Below are 19479 nucleotides of genomic sequence, written 5' to 3' on the forward strand. Positions count from 1 at the left end.
AGACATTTCCAAAGGAATTTGGAAATGGTCCCATGAAATCGATACCCCACAGATCAAAAAGTTCAACAGATAAGATAGGTTGTAGGGGCATCATATTTCTTCTAGTGACCTTCCCTAAAAGCTGACAGCGGTTACAGGTTTTGCAAAACTCGAATGAATCCTTGAAGAGAGTGGGCCAATACAGCCCAGATTGGAGAACTTTTTCAGCTATTTTTCTTGGCCCAAAGTGGCCCCCACATGCTTGTTCATGACAGAATGATAGAACACTCCTAGTTTCTTCCATGGGAACACACCTCCTAAAGATCTGGTCAGGACAGTATTTGAACAGATATGGATCATCCCAGTAAAAGTATTTTACTTGGGAGAGAAAACGGGATCTATCCTGTTTGGACCAATGAGAAGGGATCTGGTTCATGACTATGTAGTTCACAATGTCAGCGAACCAGGGAACAGATTGGATTTCTAGGAGTTGTTCATCTGGAAAATGTTCATTGATTGGAACGGTTGATTGTCAGCAAACCAGGGAACAGATTGAATTTCTAGGAGTTGTTCATCTAGAAAATGTTCATTGATTGGGACGGTTGATGTTGGTGCATTCGGGAGTCGAGAGAGGTGATCTGCTACGGGGTTCTCTGTTCCCCTTCTGTCAAGAATTTGAATGTCAAACTCTTGAAGAAGGAGAATCCATCTAATGAGCCGTGCTTTAGCATCCTTTTTGGTCAAAAGATACTTTAGTGCGGCATGATCAGTGAAAACTTTGGTTAAGGAACCGATGAGGTAGGACCTGAATTTTTCTAAGGCAAAGACTACAGCTAAAAACTCTTTCTCTGTGACAGAGTAGTTTTGCTGGGCATCATTCAGAGTCCTACTGGCGTAGTAGATCACATGCGGTTTTCCATCAAACCGTTGTCCTAAAACAGCACCAATCGCAGAATCAGATGCATCACACATCAGTTCGAAGGGTAAGGTCCAGTCCGGTGCATGAATGATAGGAGCTGTGGTTAGCTCCTTTTTCAGATATTCAAAAGCTTTGAGGCAGTCGGGAGAAAAGACAAATGATGTATCCTTGGCTAAGAGATTGGTCAAGGGTCTAGCAATTTTGCTGAAATCCTTGATGAAACGTCGGTAAAAACCAGCATGACCAAGAAACGATCTGACATCTTTGACAGTTTTGGGAGGAGGGAGATTGGAAATGAGATCTACCTTAGCTTTGTCCACTTCGATTCCCCTATTGGAAACTACATGTCCTAAGACAATGCCTTGTTTGACCATGAAATGACATTTCTCCCAATTGAGAGTCAGATTTTTCTCCCTACACCGTTCTAGGACCAGTTTAAGATGATGCAAACATTGGGAAAATGTGTCACCAAAAATGGAAAAGTCATCCATGAAAATTTCGAGAAATCGCTCTACCATGTCGGAAAAAATACTGATCATGCAACGTTGGAATGTGGCCGGTGCATTGCACAGGCCAAAAGGCATGCGTCGGTATGCGAATGTTCCATACGGGCAAGTGAAGGTGGTTTTCTCCTGATCTTCTGGAGCGATAGGGATTTGATTGTAACCTGAATATCCATCCAGGAAACAGTAGAACTCGTGTCCTGCTAAACGCTCTAACATTTGGTCAATGAAAGGAAGAGGGAAGTGATCTTTCCGAGTGGCTAAGTTGAGCTTTCGGTAGTCAATGCAAACTCGCCATCCGGTTTGGATTCGAGTGGGAATCAGCTCATTAGCCTCATTTTGGATCACGGTGATCCCAGATTTCTTTGGAACAACTTGGACTGGACTCACCCATGAACTATCAGAAATGGGATAAATGATCCCATGATCGAGACATTTCAGAATGTCTTTCCTAACGGCTTCTTTCATCACTGGGTTTAACCTACGTTGAGCATCTCTAGTAGGTTTGGCATCATCTATCAAATGGATTCGGTGTTGAACAATGGTTGGACTAATCCCTTTGATATCAGCCATGGTCCATCCAATGGCTTCCCTATTCTCTCTTAAAACAGCTAAGAGAGCTTCCTTTTGACCGGTAGTCAACTCAGAAGAAATGATAACTGGTAAAGACTCGTTCTCCCCTAAGTAGGCATACTCTAGATTTTCGGGTAGAGGTTTGAGCTCTAACTTAGGGGGTTCCTCCACAGATGGGCGAAGCTGGACTCGGGGTTCTATCTCTAAAGGTTCTCGTTGCCAGCCAACAGCAAAAACATGATTGACCAGCGGTTCTATCTCAAGTTCGTCATCAGAAAGCTCCTCAATCATTAAATCAGATGCATTTGAATCAGACTCACACTCTCCCTCTTGTTGTTCACTGGATATTCCTTGAATGAAATTCACTTCCATGGGTTCATCAGATGGATCACTAGGCTGTCTCCCTAAGTTGAAGATATTGAGGTCAACAGTCATATTCCCAAAAGATAGTTTCATCTGACCGGTTCTACAGTTTATCAAAGCATTTGAGGTGGCTAAGAACGGTCTTCCTAGAATGACGGGGATTTGACTTTTGAGATTGGAAACGGGCTGCGTTTCCAAGACAATAAAATCAACAGGGAAAATGAACTCTCCAACTTTGATCAGAACATCCTCTACCTCTCCTTTGGGAATTTTTACAGATCTATCAGCTAACTGTAGAGTGCATCTTGTCGGTTTAAGTTCTCCTACACCTAGCTGTTGATAGACCGAATACGGAAGGAGGTTGACGCTGGCTCCCAAGTCTAGAAGTGCCTTATCAATGTGAGTGTTACCTATGACGCATGGAATTGTGGGACAACCAGGGTCCTTGTATTTCAACGGCATGGGTTTCGAAAAGATTTCACTGAGGTTGGCAGCTAAGAAGACTTTCTTGGGGACATTGGTGGTTCTTTTCTTAGTGCATAAGTCCTTCAAGAACTTTGCATAAGAAGGGATTTGTTCGATTGCATCTAGGAGAGGAATGTTGATCTTGACATGTTTAAACGTTTCTAGGATTTTCTCAACCTGCGGGGAGTTTTTCCTAGGTTTGAGTCTATCTGGAAAGGGGGCAACGGGCCTATACCTATCTAGATCAGGCTCAATCTCAAGTTCAGCATTTTGGTCATCGGAAGGAGTGTTTTGAATGGGAGAAGGGGTTTGATCCGGTGGCATTCTAACCTGATTGTCTATTTGTTTTCCTGATCTCAGAGTGTGAATTGCATTCAGTTGAGCTGGGTTGTTGGAACTGGATCCAGTGTCTTTAGGGTTTGCAACAGGTTGACTTGGAAATTTTCCTTTTTCTCTCTCACTCACGGCAGCGGCTAGTTGCCCAAGTTGGGTTTCTAACCGGGCTATGGCTTGTGTGTTCGAGTTGAGCACTTGGCCGGTGGTTTGCATGAATGAATTTAGAGTGGTGGATGATTGGGTCAACATGTTGGTAGTTTGTGTAGAAGCTTTGATCATAGCTTCTAAACCCTTTTCTAAGACACTCAAACGTTTGTCATGATCAGAATTTGAAGGATTTGTAGGCTGGTGAGGATGAGGATGTTGGTTTGGAAAAGGTGGGTTAGAAAAATTGTTCGGTGCGTTGAATGGGACAGTGTTTCCCCTAGGGAATTGTTGGTTTGACGCGGGAATAAAGTTTTGGTTTCCATGAGAATTTCCTTGGTTCCAAGCAAAATTGGGATGATTTCTCCAACCTGGATTGTAGGTTGGAGAAAATGGATCATTTCTAGGGCGCTGGAATGCAGCGTTCATCTGTTCTAAAGCATGGTTGTTTCCTAGAAGAGGACATTCCTCTGAAACGTGGGTAGGAGACTGACAGTTATGACATCCCGGGGCAGAAATATGATTGATTTGAGCCGGAGCTCGTTCCTTAACTTCTAAGGCTTCTAACCTCCGCAGAATCGTCGCCATCTTCGCTTCAGATGCAATGTTTGACTCCAGGGAAAGACCACTAGACTTAGATTGGGAAACAGATGAAACCCTGTCATCACAGTTTTCCCACTGCATTGTTTTCTCGGATAGACTCTCTAGGAATTCCCAAGCTTCATCGGCGTTTTTTCTCATAAAATCTCCCTGACACATCGATTCTAAAGATGTTTTTGAAGAATAGTCCAATCCTTCATATATGACTTGGCACAATCGCCATTTTTCTAGACCATGATGAGGACATTGGATTAAAAGATCTTTAAATCGGTCAAAGTATTTCCAGAATGGCTCTCCCGGGACAATTTTGAAATTCTGAATGCTGTTCCTAAGCTTTACCGTTTTGTGAATAGGGAAAAATTTCTTGAGAAAAACGGTGACAAATTCCTCCCAAGTTGAGATAGAATTTATCGGTAAGCTGTACAGCCATTTTTTAGCTTTGTCCTTTAGAGCAAATGGAATAAATCTAAGCTTAATCGCATCTTCGGTTAATTCTCTCATTTTTATCATAATACATACTTCCTCAAATTCCGAGATAAATATATATGCATCTTCTGTTTCATTACCTAGGAATTTGGGAAGCATGTTAATGAAATGCGGTCTAAGCTCGAAATTTGCTCCATTTACTTCGGGGAGTCTTATGCAAGATGGAATTGCATTTCTGGTGGGGTAACACATATCCTGAAGAACTGGTTGATTTGCCATTTCTTGGATTGGTTCAACACGGATTAAGCGATGAAAATTATCCCGAACCCAAAATTGCATACACCAAAACAAATTTTTTTTTTAAAGAAAGAAAGAAAATTAGTTTTTTTTAAGGAAAGAAAGAAAATTAGTTTTTTTTTCTTTTAAGGAAAGAAAGAAATTTAGTTTTTTTTATTTTAATAAAGGAAAGAAGAAAGAAAATTAGTTTTTTTTAATAATGAGAAGATAAAGAAAAAGAAAAATCCTAACTAAAACAAATCAAGGCAATCACTTTTCAATCAACTCTAACTCTAGGGTTTAGCCTAACTCCACTAGACCAGCTCCTAACCAAAAATTCCTACAGTGAAAAGATCAAAGTTTTACCCAGGTAGTTAGCCAGGTAAGGATAGTACTAGAGGGTGATCAAAGATCAATTAAGTACCTCTTTCCTTGCGGAGCGCTTTACGCAACCCCTAAACCTTGCCTTAGACACCAACTATTCTGAGAAAACTTAAACCGTTCACTTAAGGATTTCTTGTTCCTTATTGAGCTCGAATCCTTAGGGGCCAACGTCTAATGAGTTTTAGAAGGCTTGGGTTTGTGAAGTGAGGAATTAGTGATTTGTGGGCTAAGGAAAGGGTGATGAAATCCCTTACCTTATCTTGATTGGGGTTTTGCCCTTAAGAATGTTTTAAGTGTGTGCCAAATCAAGTGCTACAATCACTTTGGTGAATTCCTACACTATATGAAATGCAACCCTAGAAATTAAAAGCGACTAAAAAGGATGGTAAAAAGAAAATCTTTATATTTTTTTTAATTATGGTCAACAATAATCAAATGTGAGAAGATGAATTTTATTATGGTCAACAAAAATAAAATCTTTTTTTTTAAATCCTAATTGTCTCTAATTGTGAAGCTAGCTAAAGAGGGTGGAATTGAAAACTAGAAAGAAGACTTACCCGAAAGCAATGCTCCAAATTCTTGATCTTCAATCCAAGATTTTCAAGCTCCAAGCGGTTCCTTCACAAGAAAAATACACAAGTTAAAGAATCAAGTTAATAAAATCCTATTTTAGCACCTTCCCCGGCAACGGCGCCAAAAACTTGATGCGGCATAATTATGTACCAAAATTGCAAGTGCACAATTTATCAAGTTATAGTATAAAAAGATATCGATCCCACGAAGAAGGTGATTTTAAGAGATTATTAAACTTGGTTCTTATATTTTGTGCGTGACAATTAGGAATAAAGAATAAGTGTGATTGTATGAGTGGTTGTTTTGATTTATATGCAAGAGGTAATAAATTGAATTTTAGAGGAGAGAAGGAAGAATTAAAGAATAAATGAAATCATAAGGCAAGAAATATGAATTAATAAAATCAAGAAATAAAACCAAAAATGAAAAGAAAATTTAAGAAAGTTAAGATGAAGGATTCAAAAGAGGTAAGAAATCTAGAATATAATCCACTAACCAATTTCAATTACAAAATATAAACTATTCTCTTTTTATCATATTTCAACTTAGATTTATTAAGCATAGATTATCAAACCATTTAAGGAAAGTGTAACCTATCAAATTATCATCTAAGTCAAAATTACTATTCATGATAAGAACAACAACATGATAATAATCCTAGAATTCATAAGCATAACCTATCAAACCATTTAAGATAAGCATAGATTATCAAATTCTTCTTCTACCGATTAGTTCTCTAGTTGATTATCCTAAACATGAACATTTTAAGTACAAGAGAATAATTCATACAATATAAAAGAAATTAGACTAGTTTCATACAATTCTAAGATTCCTACAAGAATTAAATTCACATCTTAAGAAATAAAAACAAGAAAAAGAAGACTAATTACAAAATTAAAAAGAAAAGAAAAATCTAAACTATGAACAAGAAATAAATCTAATTACAAAGAAAATAAAAATCTAAACTACAAAATAAATTGCAGAAATTAAATGCAAGAAAAATAAATCTACTCTACAAATTAAAGTGCAAAAAGAAAATAAAAAAGACAAGAAAGTAAATCTATACTACAAGCATGAATTTAAATCTAACTAATAAGCAATAATAAAGAAATTACTAAAAAGAAATAAAAGAGAAAAGAAATGCAAACCTTCAAATTGCTCTTCATCTCCATCCTCATCATTCAACAAAGAGGAGAAAGAACAAATTTAAAGAGGAAAAAATTATTTTTATTAATTGCAACTAAAGTTACAATTTTTGGAAGGCCTTCTCAATTAAGAGTAGCCCTCCTCTCCAAAAGGAGTTTACAAAATTTTCACACCTCTAACCCCTCACTCTCTACCCCTATTTATAGTAATCTTCAATGAATATGAGCCATTGGATTTGTCTTGAGCCCCAAGCAACAATCTCCACCTTTGATTTATTTGATTTTCAAAAGAAAAATCCTCTTCCTCTCCGAGCGTAGAAAATTCTAAAAATGGTTTCAGACGTTGACCATTTATTTTAAAAATATTACCATTTTTAGGATTTTCTATCTCGACAGCTCCATGTGAAACAAATTGTTTGACAAAAAATGGATCTGTCCATCTTGATCTTAATTTTCCCGAAAAAAGATGCAATTTTGAATTGTACAATAAAACTTTCTGTCCTGGAGAGAAATTTTTTCGCAAAATTGATTTGTCATGAAAAATTTTTGTTTTCTCTTTGTAAATTTTTGAGTTTATGTATGCATCATTCCGAATTTCTTCCAACTCATTTATTTGGAGCAATCTGTTTTTACCTGCCGAATCTGAGTCAAAATTTAACTGTTTTATTGCCCACATTGCTCGATGTTCCAATTCTACTGGTAGGTGACAAGCTTTTCCGAATACTAATCTGTATGGTGACATTCCCAAATTGGCCTTGAAAGCAGTTCTATATGCCCACAGAGCATCACACAATTTTACAGACCAATCTTTTCTGTTATGATTAACTGTTTTTTCTAAGATTTGTTTGATCTGCCTGTTTGTGACCTCTACTTGTCCACTGGTTTGGGGGTGATAAGGAGTTGACAATTTGTGTGTGATTGAATATTTCCTCATCAAAGCCTCGAAAGAACGGTTACAGAAATGTGTACCGTTATCACTGATGATCGCTCGAGGTACTCCAAACCGGGCAAAAATGTTCTCTTTCAAAAACTTGACAACGACCTTGTTGTCATTAGTTTTGCAAGCTACCGCCTCAACCCATTTTGACATGTATTCAACGGCTACTAGAATGTAGACATTTCCAAAGGAATTTGGAAATGGTCCCATGAAATCGATACCCCACAGATCAAAAAGTTCAACGGATAAGATGGGTTGTAAGGGCATCATATTTCTTCTAGTGACTTTCCCTAAAAGCTGACAGCGGTTACAGGTTTTGCAAAACTCGAATGAATCCTTGAAGAGAGTGGGCCAATACAGCCCAGATTGGAGAACTTTTTCAGCTATTTTTCTTGGCCCAAAGTGGCCCCACATGCTTGTTCATGACAGAATGATAGAACACTCCTAGTTTCTTCCATGGGAACACACCTCCTAAAGATCTGGTCAGGACAGTATTTGAACAGATATGGATCATCCCAGTAAAAGTATTTTACTTGGGAGAGAAAACGGGATCTATCCTGTTTGGACCAATGAGAAGGGATCTGGTTCATGACTATGTAGTTCACAATGTCAGCGAACCAGGGAACAGATTGGATTTCAGTTGTTCATCTAGAAAATGTTCATTGATTGGGACGGTTGATGTTGGTGCATTCGGGAGTCGAGAGAGGTGATCTGCTACGGGGTTCTCTGTTCCCCTTCTGTCAAGAATTTGAATGTCAAACTCTTGAAGAAGGAGAATCCATCTAATGAGCCGTGCTTTAGCATCCTTTTTGGTCAAAAGATACTTTAGTGCAGCATGATCAGTGAAAACTTTGGTCAAGGAACCGATGAGGTTGGACCTGAATTTTTCTAAGGCAAAGACTACAGCTAAAAACTCTTTCTCTGTGACAGAGTAGTTTTGCTGGGCATCATTCAGAGTCCTACTGGCGTAGTAGATCACATGCAGTTTTCCATCAAACCGTTGTCCTAAGACAGCACCAATCGCAGAATCAGATGCATCACACATCAGTTCAAAGGGTAAGGTCCAGTCCGGTGCATGAATGATAGGAACAGTGGTTAGCTCCTTTTTTCAGATATTGGAAAGCTTTGAGGCAATCGGGAGAGAAGACAAATGATGTATCCTTGGCTAAGAGATTGGTCAAGGGTCTAGCAATTTTGCTGAAATCCTTGATGAAACGTCGGTAAAAACCAGCATGACCAAGAAACGATCTGACATCTTTGACTGTTTTGGGAGGAGGGAGATTGGAAATGAGATCTACCTTAGCTTTGTCCACTTCGATTCCCCTATTGGAAACTACATGTCCTAAGACAATGCCTTGTTTGACCATGAAATGACATTTCTCCCAATTGAGAGTCAGATTTTTCTCTCTACACCGTTCTAGGACCAGTTTAAGATGATGCAAACATTAAGAAAATGTGTCACTAAAAATGGAAAAGTCATCCATGAAAATTTCGAGAAATCGCTCTACCATGTCGGAAAAAATACTGATCATGCAACGTTGGAATGTGGCTGGTGCATTACACAGGCCAAAAGGCATGCGTCGGTATGCGAATGTTCCATACGGGCAAGTGAAGGTGGTTTTCTCCTGATCTTCAGGAGCGATAGGGATTTGATTATAACCTGAATATCCATCCAGGAAACAGTAGAACTCGTGTCCTGCTAAACGCTCTAACATTTGGTCAATGAAAGGAAGAGGGAAGTGATCTTTCCGAGTGGCTAAGTTGAGCTTTCGGTAGTCAATATAGACTCGCCATCCAGTTTGAATCCGAGTGGGAATCAGCTCATTAGCCTCATTTTGGATCACGGTGATCCCAGATTTCTTTGGAACAACTTGGACTGGACTCACCCATGAACTATCAGAAATGAGATAGATGATCCCATGATCGAGACATTTCAGAATGTCTTTTCTAACGACTTTTTTCATCACTGGATTTAACCTACGTTGAGCATCTCTAGTAGGTTTGGCATCATCTATCAAATGGATTCGGTGTTGAATAATGGTTGGACTAATCCCTTTGATATCAGCCATGGTCCATCCAATGGCTTCCCTATTCTCTCTTAAAATGGCTAAGAGAGCTTCCTTTTGACCGGTAGTCAACTCAGAAGAAATGATAACTGGTAAAGACTCATTCTCCCCTAAGTAGGCATACTCTAGATTCTCGGGTAGAGGTTTGAGCTCTAACTTATAGGGTTCCTCCACAGATGGGCGAAGCTAGACTCGGGGTTCTATCTCTAAAGGTTCTCGTTGCCATCCAACAGCAAAAACATGATTGATCAGCGGTTCTATCTCTAGTTCATCATCAGAAAGCTCCTCAATCATTAAATCAGATGCATTTGAATCAGACTCACACTCTCCCTCTTGTTGTTCACTGGATATTCCTTGAATGAAATTCACTTCCATGGGTTCATCAGATGGATCACTAGGCTGTCTCCCTAAGTTGAAAATATTAAGATCAACAGTCATATTCCCAAAAGATAGTTTCATCTGACCGGTTCTACAGTTTATCAAAGCATTTGAGGTGGCTAAGAACGGTCTTCCTAGAATGACAGGGATTTGACTTTTGATATTGGAAACGGGCTGCGTTTCCAAGACAATAAAATCAACAGGGAAAATGAACTCTCAAACTTTGATCAGAACATCCTCTACCTCTCCTTTGGGAATTTTTACAGATCTATCAGCTAACTATAGAGTGCATCTTGTCGGTTTAAGTTCTCCTACACCTAGCTGTTGATAGACTGAATAAGGAAGGAGGTTGACGCTGGCTCCCAAGTCTAGAAGTGCCTTATCAATGTGAGTGTTACCTATGACGCATGGAATTGTGGGACAACCAGGGTCCTTATATTTTAACGGCATTGGTTTCGAAAAGATTTCACTGAGGTTGGCAGCTAAGAAGACTTTCTTGGGAACATTGGTGGTTCTTTTCTTAGTGCATAAGTCCTTCAAGAACTTTGCATAAGAGGGAATTTGTTCGATTGCATCTAGGAGAGGGATGTTGATCTTGACCTGTTTAAACGTTTCTAGGATTTTCTCAACCTGCGGGGAGTTTTTCCTAGGTTTGAGTCTATCTGGAAAGGGGGCAACGGGCCTATACCTATCTAGATCAGGCTCAATCTCAAGTTCAGCATTTTGGTCATCGGAAGGAATTGCTTCATCGGAAGGAGTGTTTTGAATGGGAGAAGGGGTTTGATCCGGTGGCATTCTAACCTGATTGTCTATTTGTTTTCCTGATCTCAGAGTGTGAATTGCATTCAGTTGAGCTGGGTTGTTGGAACTGGATCCAGTGTCTTTAGGGTTTGCAACAGGTTGACTTGGAAATTTTCCTTTTTCTCTCTCACTCACGGCAGCGGCTAGTTGCCCAAGTTGGGTTTCTAACCGGGCTATGGCTTGTGTGTTCGAGTTGAGCACTTGGCCGGTGGTTTGCATGAATGAATTTAGAGTGGTGGATGATTGGGTCAACATGTTGGTAGTTTGTGTAGAAGCTTTGATCATAGCTTCTAAACCCTTTTCTAAGACACTTAAACGTTTGTCATGATCAGAATTTGAAGGATTTGTAGGCTGGTAAGGATGAGGATGTTGGGTTGGAAAAACTGGGTTAGCTTGTTAGAAATTGTTTGGTGAGTTGAACGGGACAGTGTTTCCCCTAGCCTTAACTTCTAAGGCTTCTAACCTCCGCATAATCGTCGCCATCTTCGCTTCAGATGCAATGTTTGACTCCAGGGAAAGACCACTAGACTTAGATTGGGAAACAGATGAAACCCTGTCATCACAGTTTTCCCACTGCATTGTTTTCTCGGATAGACTCTCTAGGAATTCCCAAGCTTCATCGGCGTTTTTTCTCATAAAATCTCCCTGACACATCGATTCTAAAGATGTTTTTGAAGAATAGTCCAATCCTTCATATATGACTTGGCACAATCGCCATTTTTCTAGACCGTGATGAGGACATTGGATTAAAAGATCTTTAAATCGGTCAAAGTATTTCCAGAATGGCTCTCCCGGGACAATTTTGAAATTCTGAATGCTGTTCCTAAGCTTTACCGTTTTGTGAATAGGGAAAAATTTCTTGAGAAAAACGGTGACAAATTCCTCCCAAGTTGAGATGGAATTTATCGGTAAGCTGTACAGCCATTTTTTAGCTTTGTCCTTTAGAGCAAATGGAATAAATCTAAGCTTAATCGCATCTTCGGTTAATTCTCTCATTTTTATCATAATACATACTTCCTCAAATTCCGAGATAAATATATATGCATCTTCTGTTTCATTACCTAGGAATTTGGGAAGCATGTTAATGAAATGCGGTCTAAGCTCGAAATTTGCTCCATTTACTTCGGGGAGTCTTATGCAAGATGGAATTGCATTTCTGGTGGGGTAACACATATCCTGAAGAACTGGTTGATTTGCCATTTCTTGGATTGGTTCAACACGGATTAAGCGATGAAAATTATCCCGAACCCAAAATTGCATACACCAAAACAATTTTTTTTTTTTTAAGGAAGGAAAGAAAATTAGTTTTTTTTTAATGAAAAGATAAAGAAAATTAGTTTTTTTTTATATGAGAAGATAAAGAAAAAGAAAAATCCTAACTAAAACAAATCAAGGCAATCACTTTTCAATCAACTCTAACTCTAGGGTTTAGCCTAACTCCACTAGACCAGCTCCTAACCAAAAATTCCTACAGTGAAAAGATCAAAGTTTTACCCAGGTAGTTAGCCAGGTAAGGATAGTACTAGAGGGTGATCAAAGATCAATTAAGTACCTCTTTCCTTGCGGAGCGCTTTACGCAACCCCTAAACCTTGCCTTAGACACCAACTATTCTGAGAAAACTTAAACCGTTCACTTAAGGATTTCTTGTTCCTTATTGAGCTCGAATCCTTAGGGGCCAACGTCTAATGAGTTTTAGAAGGCTTGGATTTGTGAAGTGAGGAATTAGTGATTTGTGGGCTAAGGAAAGGGTGATGAAATCCCTTACCTTATCTTGATTGGGGTTTTGCCCTTAAGAATGATTTAAGTGTGTGCCAAATCAAGTGCTACAATCACTTTGGTGAATTCCTACACTATATGAAATGCAACCCTAGAAATTAAAAGCGACTAAAAAGGATGATAAAAAGAAAATCTTTTTTTTAATTATGGTCAATAATAATCAAATGTGAGAAGATGAATTTTATTATGGTCAACAAAAATAAAATCTTTTTTTTTAAATCCTAATTGTCTCTAATTGTGAAGCTAGCTAAAGAGGGTGGAATTGAAAACTAGAAAGAAGACTTACCCGAAAGCAATGCTCCAAATTCTTGATCTTCAATCCAAGATTTTCAAGCTCCAAGCGGTTCCTTCACAAGAAAAATACACAAGTTAAAGAATCAAGTTAATAAAATCCTATTTTAGCACCTTCCCCGGCAACGGCGCCAAAAACTTGATGCGGCATAATTATGTACCAAAATTGCAAGTGCACAATTTATCAAGTTATAGTATAAAAAGATATCGATCCCACGAAGAAGGTGATTTTAAGAGATTATTAAACTTGGTTCTTATATTTTGTGCGTGACAATTAGGAATAAAGAATAAGTGTGATTGTATGAGTGGTTGTTTTGATTTATATGCAAGAGGTAATAAATTGAATTTTAGAGGAGAGAAGGAAGAATTAAAGAATAAATGAAATCACAAGGCAAGAAATATGAATTAATAAAATCAAGAAATAAAACTAAGAATGAAAAGAAAATTTAAGAAAGTCAAGATGGAGGATTCAAAAGAGGTAAGAAATCTAGAATATAATCCACTAACCAATTTCAATTACAAAATATAAACTATTCTCTTTTTATCATATTTCAACTTAGATTTATTAAGCATAGATTATCAAACCATTTAAGGAAAGTGTAACCTATCAAATTATCATCTAAGCTAAAATTACTATTCATGATAAGAACAACAACATGATAATAATCCTAGAATTCATAAGCATAACCTATCAAACCATTTAAGATAAGCATAGATTATCAAATTCTTCTTCTACCGATTAGTTCTCTAGTTGATTATCCTAACATGAACATTTTAAGTACAAGAGAATAATTCATACAATATAAAAGAAATTAGACTAGTTTCATATAATTCTAAACTTCCTACAAGAATTAAATTCACATCTTTAAGAAATAAAAACAAGAAAAAGAACTAATTACAAAAATAAAAAGAAAAGAAAAATCTAAACTATGAACAATAAATAAATCTAACTACAAAGAAAATGAAAATCTACACTACAAAATATATTACAAAAATTAAATGCGAGAAAATAAATCTATTCTACAAATTAAAGTGCAAAAAGAAATAAAAAGATAAGAAAATAAATCTACACTACAAGCATGAATTTAAATCTAACTAATAAGCAATAATAAAGAAATTACTAAAATGAAATAAAAGAGAAAAGAAATGCAAACCTTCAAATTGCTCTTCATCTCCATCATTCAACAAGAGGAGAAAGGAGAAAGAACAAATTTAAAGAGGAAAAAATTATTTTTATTAATTGCAACTAAAGTTATAATTTTTGGAAGGCCTTCTCAATTAAGAGTAGCCCTCCTCTCCAAAAGGAGTTTACAAAATTTTCACACCTCTAACCCCTCATTCTCTATCCCTATTTATAGTAATCTTTAATGAATATGAGCCATTGGATTTGTCTTGAGCCCCAAGCAACAATCTCCACCTTTGAATTTGCTTTTTGGTTCTTCTTTAGCCCATATGATTTATTTGATTTTCAAAAGAAAATCAACAATCAATTTTCGGCCCATTCTTCATTTCATTTGATAAGCAAAGTCCTCATTTGATTTTCCAAAAGAAAATGAGAAGGATGGCCGGCCCAACTCAAATCAAGGCCAATGCAATTAATTCCAATGCTGCAGCAAAGTTCTTTTGGCCCATTTGATTTTCCAAGTCTCCCATGTGATCTGCAGCAACAGGTCCGGTTCATTTTGATTTTTAACTCATTGCATCCAAATTTATCTCTGCAGCAACCATATAGTTGATTTTTAACTCCTTGCATCCAAATCAAAATCCTGCAGCAATTGAAACCGGCCCTTGCTTTATTTATTTTTTTCAAGTTAAATCTAGCAGCCCAAGTCCGGTTATGAGAGTCCAATCTTGCTGCAACACCGGCCCATATGAAGAGTTGATTTTCAAAATTGCAGCACACAAGCAACTCCGGTCCCTCTTGTGCACATGTGCTGTTCAAAATTCAAAACCAATGCAGCCGGTCTTTGTCCAAAAGCCCACAATCCATGATTTCAACACAAAAATCAAATCCGGTCCAAAGGATCTTCGGCCCAATTCCAGCAGCACACAAGAACTCCGGTCTATCCACATTTAAAATCCACATTTCATTTCCAATCTTCTGTAGCAGCCCCTGGACACTTCATGAGTGAATTATTGTTGATGGGCTTGGGCCTTCAAGCTCACTTGAGGAATTTGACTTCATGACTTCATTTCTTCATTAAATTATGGGCTTTTTGTTGAGAGATGAGGGTTTTGAGATTTATTCTTCATTAACCTGCAATTAAAGATAAAAACAATTATTAGTAGTATATTTATTCATATAAAATAGATAATGAGGGTATAAAATTGTAATAAAATGTGATTATCATGACCTACCAAGCAATGAAAACACTACAAGAAGAAGGCTTCAGAGGCCGAATATCCTATGGTTACTATCAATGTGATCAGCAGAGGGAAAGCCTTAGCTCCTAGTTCTGATGACTCTGAGACAAGTCGTTCGTCGACCGTCAGGAAAATCTGTGATGAGTTCGAAGGAATTTACCGACACACTCGGACTCAAACGGGAGCCATTCCTATGGTTAACTATCAAAGATTAGCCAGGGGAACCATTTCTGATGATGAGCACTCAGTCATTACAAAATCTTAATCCTCAAGCTCCTTTGTAGAGCATGACAATTATGGTCATATGATAGGGAGCTCCGATGATCTCACAAAGAGGCTAGATGCACAGCAGACCATGCTCGAATCGCAGCAGGAGACCATTAATCAGCTCCGGGATCTAATGGTTCAAATTGTCGCAGATAAGGCTAAATTCCAAAAGGCTGAGTCTTCCCGAAAAACGAAGTCATCTTCAAAGGGGAAGCAAAAAGTGGATGAGACTTCTGATTAAGAAACTCACCACATAGAGTCTTCTTCCGAAGAAGAGAAAGAAGCCGAGAATGAACAAAATACTTAGTCGGCTAAGATGGATGGGTTTGAAGACTACCTCAACGCAATTGCTAACAGGAGTGATCTCCATGAGGACGGAGCTGTGAGGCCTTAGCTCGTGGAATGAGACACAGGTCCTTATCCACCGAGATTCAACGCCCCGACTCTACAAGCTTTTGACGTTATAGGATCGCCAAATCAACATATCTATTACTTCAAGTCACAGATTGGGGATGTGATAGTGAATGATGCTATATTGACTCGCTTGTTCATTGGTACCCTCAAGGGGGTGGCTTTCGAATGGTTCATGAAGCTTCCGGCTGGATCAATTCACAAGTGGATGGATCTAGAAAAGCTCTTCTTAGCTAGATTTTTCGAGGATGATACAGAAGTCTTTGTCCCCTCTCTCCTAGCTACTAAACAGAGGAAGAGAGAGTCCATCAAAGCCTTCATCAAAAGATTCTGAAGCATGGTCCTACGATGTTCATTGGGTATGACACAATCTAATATGGTGGAAATATGCCGGCATAATTTGCAAACCCACCTCTTAGCTCAGATGGGGGTACCCGAATGTCACTTTTGGAAACAGCTAGTCTCCCAAAGAGAGCAAGTAGAGGATATCGTTGCCCGAGTTTGAGCTGAAGAAGCTAACAAACTGAAGCAGCTGGTGCAACGCTATCAAGGCAATGCTCCCCGATCGAAAGGGAAAGACACATTGGCTACTGATACAAATACTCGAGCGCCACCTGCTAAGCAGGGCAAGGCATCAAATCAATAGAGAACGCCCAAATAGTACTCTTGCAAAGAGGAATATGTGGGCAGCCTATTCTAGCTACTTCAGAAGAACAACAAGCTAAAACTTCCTGGAGTGAAGAAACTCGAAGAAGCAAAAAAAGTGGATGACCCTAACTATTGCCGGTATCACAGAATGCTAGGACATCCAATGAGGATATGCTATATCTTCAAGGATATTCTACAACACCTGGTCGATGCTAATGTACTCAAGTTAAAACCAAAATAAAAGACCGTATCTACTAATGTGATATCAGTCCAGTTTGGAGACTTCCCACCAGTGGCAGCACCCGACAGCGTCATTCCCATCCCTAAAGGGGAGTTGCACCTAAAGAATACTGACCTTCATGGTCAAAAAGAGAAAGGGTTGGTACCCCTTACCACTCCAAAAGGAGAGATAATATGGGTCCATCCCGACCTGATTGATGATTGGCAGTGGACAAGTGCATCAACAAAGAAGAAGAGAGGCAAGGCTAAATCATCCTATGTGATTAGCCCCTCTATGAACGAAGATGATGATCATCTCATTCCTCTTACGGATTCAGAAGAGGAGAGAACTTTCCTTGCAGCTAATCAAGATGCCAACCCGAGCACTAAATCGAGGAAGACGTACTTAAAAAAGTATGATCAAAATACTTAAGAAGCAGAAGAACAGGCCCGAGAGGCTAGGAGTTCTGCTCCTAAGAAGACAATTGACAAGGGGAAACAAAAGGAAATCGCTTCAACAAGAATCTTCTCCAACAAGAGACTAGAGGATCAAACACTCCTTTCCGTTTTAATGTCATGGCACAATTAGCCAATATCCCTGCAAGGATCACCCTGTACGAGCTCCTACGACTATCGAAGACAATGAGGGAAGATCTGATTGAAGCTTTAATTGATACAAAGAGCTTTATTACACAAGTTCTTATAGTCCCAGAAGTTATTGAAGGTCCTTCCTGTGCATAATGCTTACAAGTTGCGAGAAGTTTGCCATGTATTTCATTCACACAAGAAGATATGCAAATCAAACACAAGCATGACAGACTACTGTACTACACAGGGTATATCGAAACTTCTAAGATCTACTGTGTCTAGGTTGATCCGGGCTCTACACTCAGCATCATGCCATACCGGGTCATGCAAGTCCTAGGGATTCTCCTACACCGGCTATACTCTACCCAGACCATGATCTTCGGCTTCTTCAACGCCAACAACACCTGAACTTTGGGCAAGATCAAACTCAGGTGTCAAATTGGAGATCTCAAGTTCAAAGTGACTTGCTACATCATAGATGCGGACACGTCCTATAATCTATTGTTAGGACGGCCCTGGATTTATGTGAATCACATCGTCCTGTCTACCCTTCATCAGGTAATGAAATATGTTGATGAAGAGGGAGAAGTCAAAACCCTGATCCTAGAAAAGTAACCTTTCAGAGGTGTGGAGAATTTTCATACCGACTCAGTCTTTTATCTAGACTCCCAGGAGCTAGAGTAGCCAAAGGAAGTTACCGACAGTGGCAACGAAGCGGACATCGAGCCCGAGCCCTAGGAAGAGTGTCCGTGGGAGCTAGATCTGAATGTAATGAGCCAAAATGAACTCAGTAATAACGATGTACCGAGTGAGGGCGAGTAGTACATTAATGAAGATCTTAATTTTGCTTACTAGTATGACGTGTCCTCTGAATATAGAAAGGCAGGGACTGATACAGGTGCAGGTGCAGAACCTTAGCATACATTTTATGCTGAGGCATCACTTTATTTGCCGCGCAAATCATTCTTTGCTACATTCGAAGAGAGGGAAGAACAGTGAATTTTATTGGACACAAAAGGATAGTCCAAGAAATAAAGTTTTAGACTATGGTAACTGATGTTCTTTCATTATAATGGCCGAGTTGGAGCTTATAGATCATGCTTGTTCATATTTAAGTTGGTTTTTTCTGCACAAAACCAATATTCATTATCTTTAAGTCCTATTTGGGAGAAAGGTACACTTCCTTGAAAGAAGAGAGGTTTGGGGCGGGGGATAGGGTGAGTGTCATTCATAGGGGGCTTATTGATCATTCATATTAAGTTGGTTTCTTTTCTGCACAAAACCGATATTCACATGAAAATTCAAGATCTTTAGGTCCTAATTTTTGGGAAGAAGGTATGTTTCCTTGAGGAAGAGCAACGTGGAGAATCTGTCCGTCGTTGAGGGACTTCCATCAATTGTAGTTCACCAAATACTTAGCTCGATTGTTTTCAAGTTGCAGCAAACTTGAAGGTTCATTCTCAATAGCTGAGAGAGATCACATCCCGCAACCTGATATACAATGATCCTTTGCTTGTTGATTTTTTCTATCAGATTATATCGCTTTAATTATGTGCTGGTAACAAAGTCAGTTCTTATTTTTTCTGTTGAATGTGTTGCAGTATGCTTCATAGTCACTAGGACTAGGCCCTTGTGTCATGGTTGAGTGATTTTGTTTCACCTGCAGATACATGAGATTGCAGACTACGTACTTGATAAAGTGGTTCTTCAGTTCTGTATTTTAGTCACTATTGGCTGTTTTTTTTTGTTATTCGGCAATTACAGAGTTGTGGTAGATTTTTTTCATTAGCGGAGAATGTGATTGATCCTTGCCGAAGCAATATAGAGTTCATAAAAAACAATGTGTCACTTGCAGATACATGAGCTTACAGACTAGGGAGTTGTTAGCCCTTTTGTTTAAAAAATGGGTGCACCTAACAACACCTAATCCTAAGAAAAAGTCAATTTTTAACTTTTTGAGAGGAGTTAGCTAGAAAACTAACACAATCTTATTAACTAACACAACCTTATTAATTATTGAGCCACCTCACCTTTCTTATCTACTCT

This window comes from Asparagus officinalis, chromosome 9, assembly GCF_001876935.1.
Source record: "Asparagus officinalis chromosome 9, Aspof.V1, whole genome shotgun sequence".
Classification (NCBI taxonomy): domain Eukaryota; kingdom Viridiplantae; phylum Streptophyta; class Magnoliopsida; order Asparagales; family Asparagaceae; genus Asparagus; species Asparagus officinalis.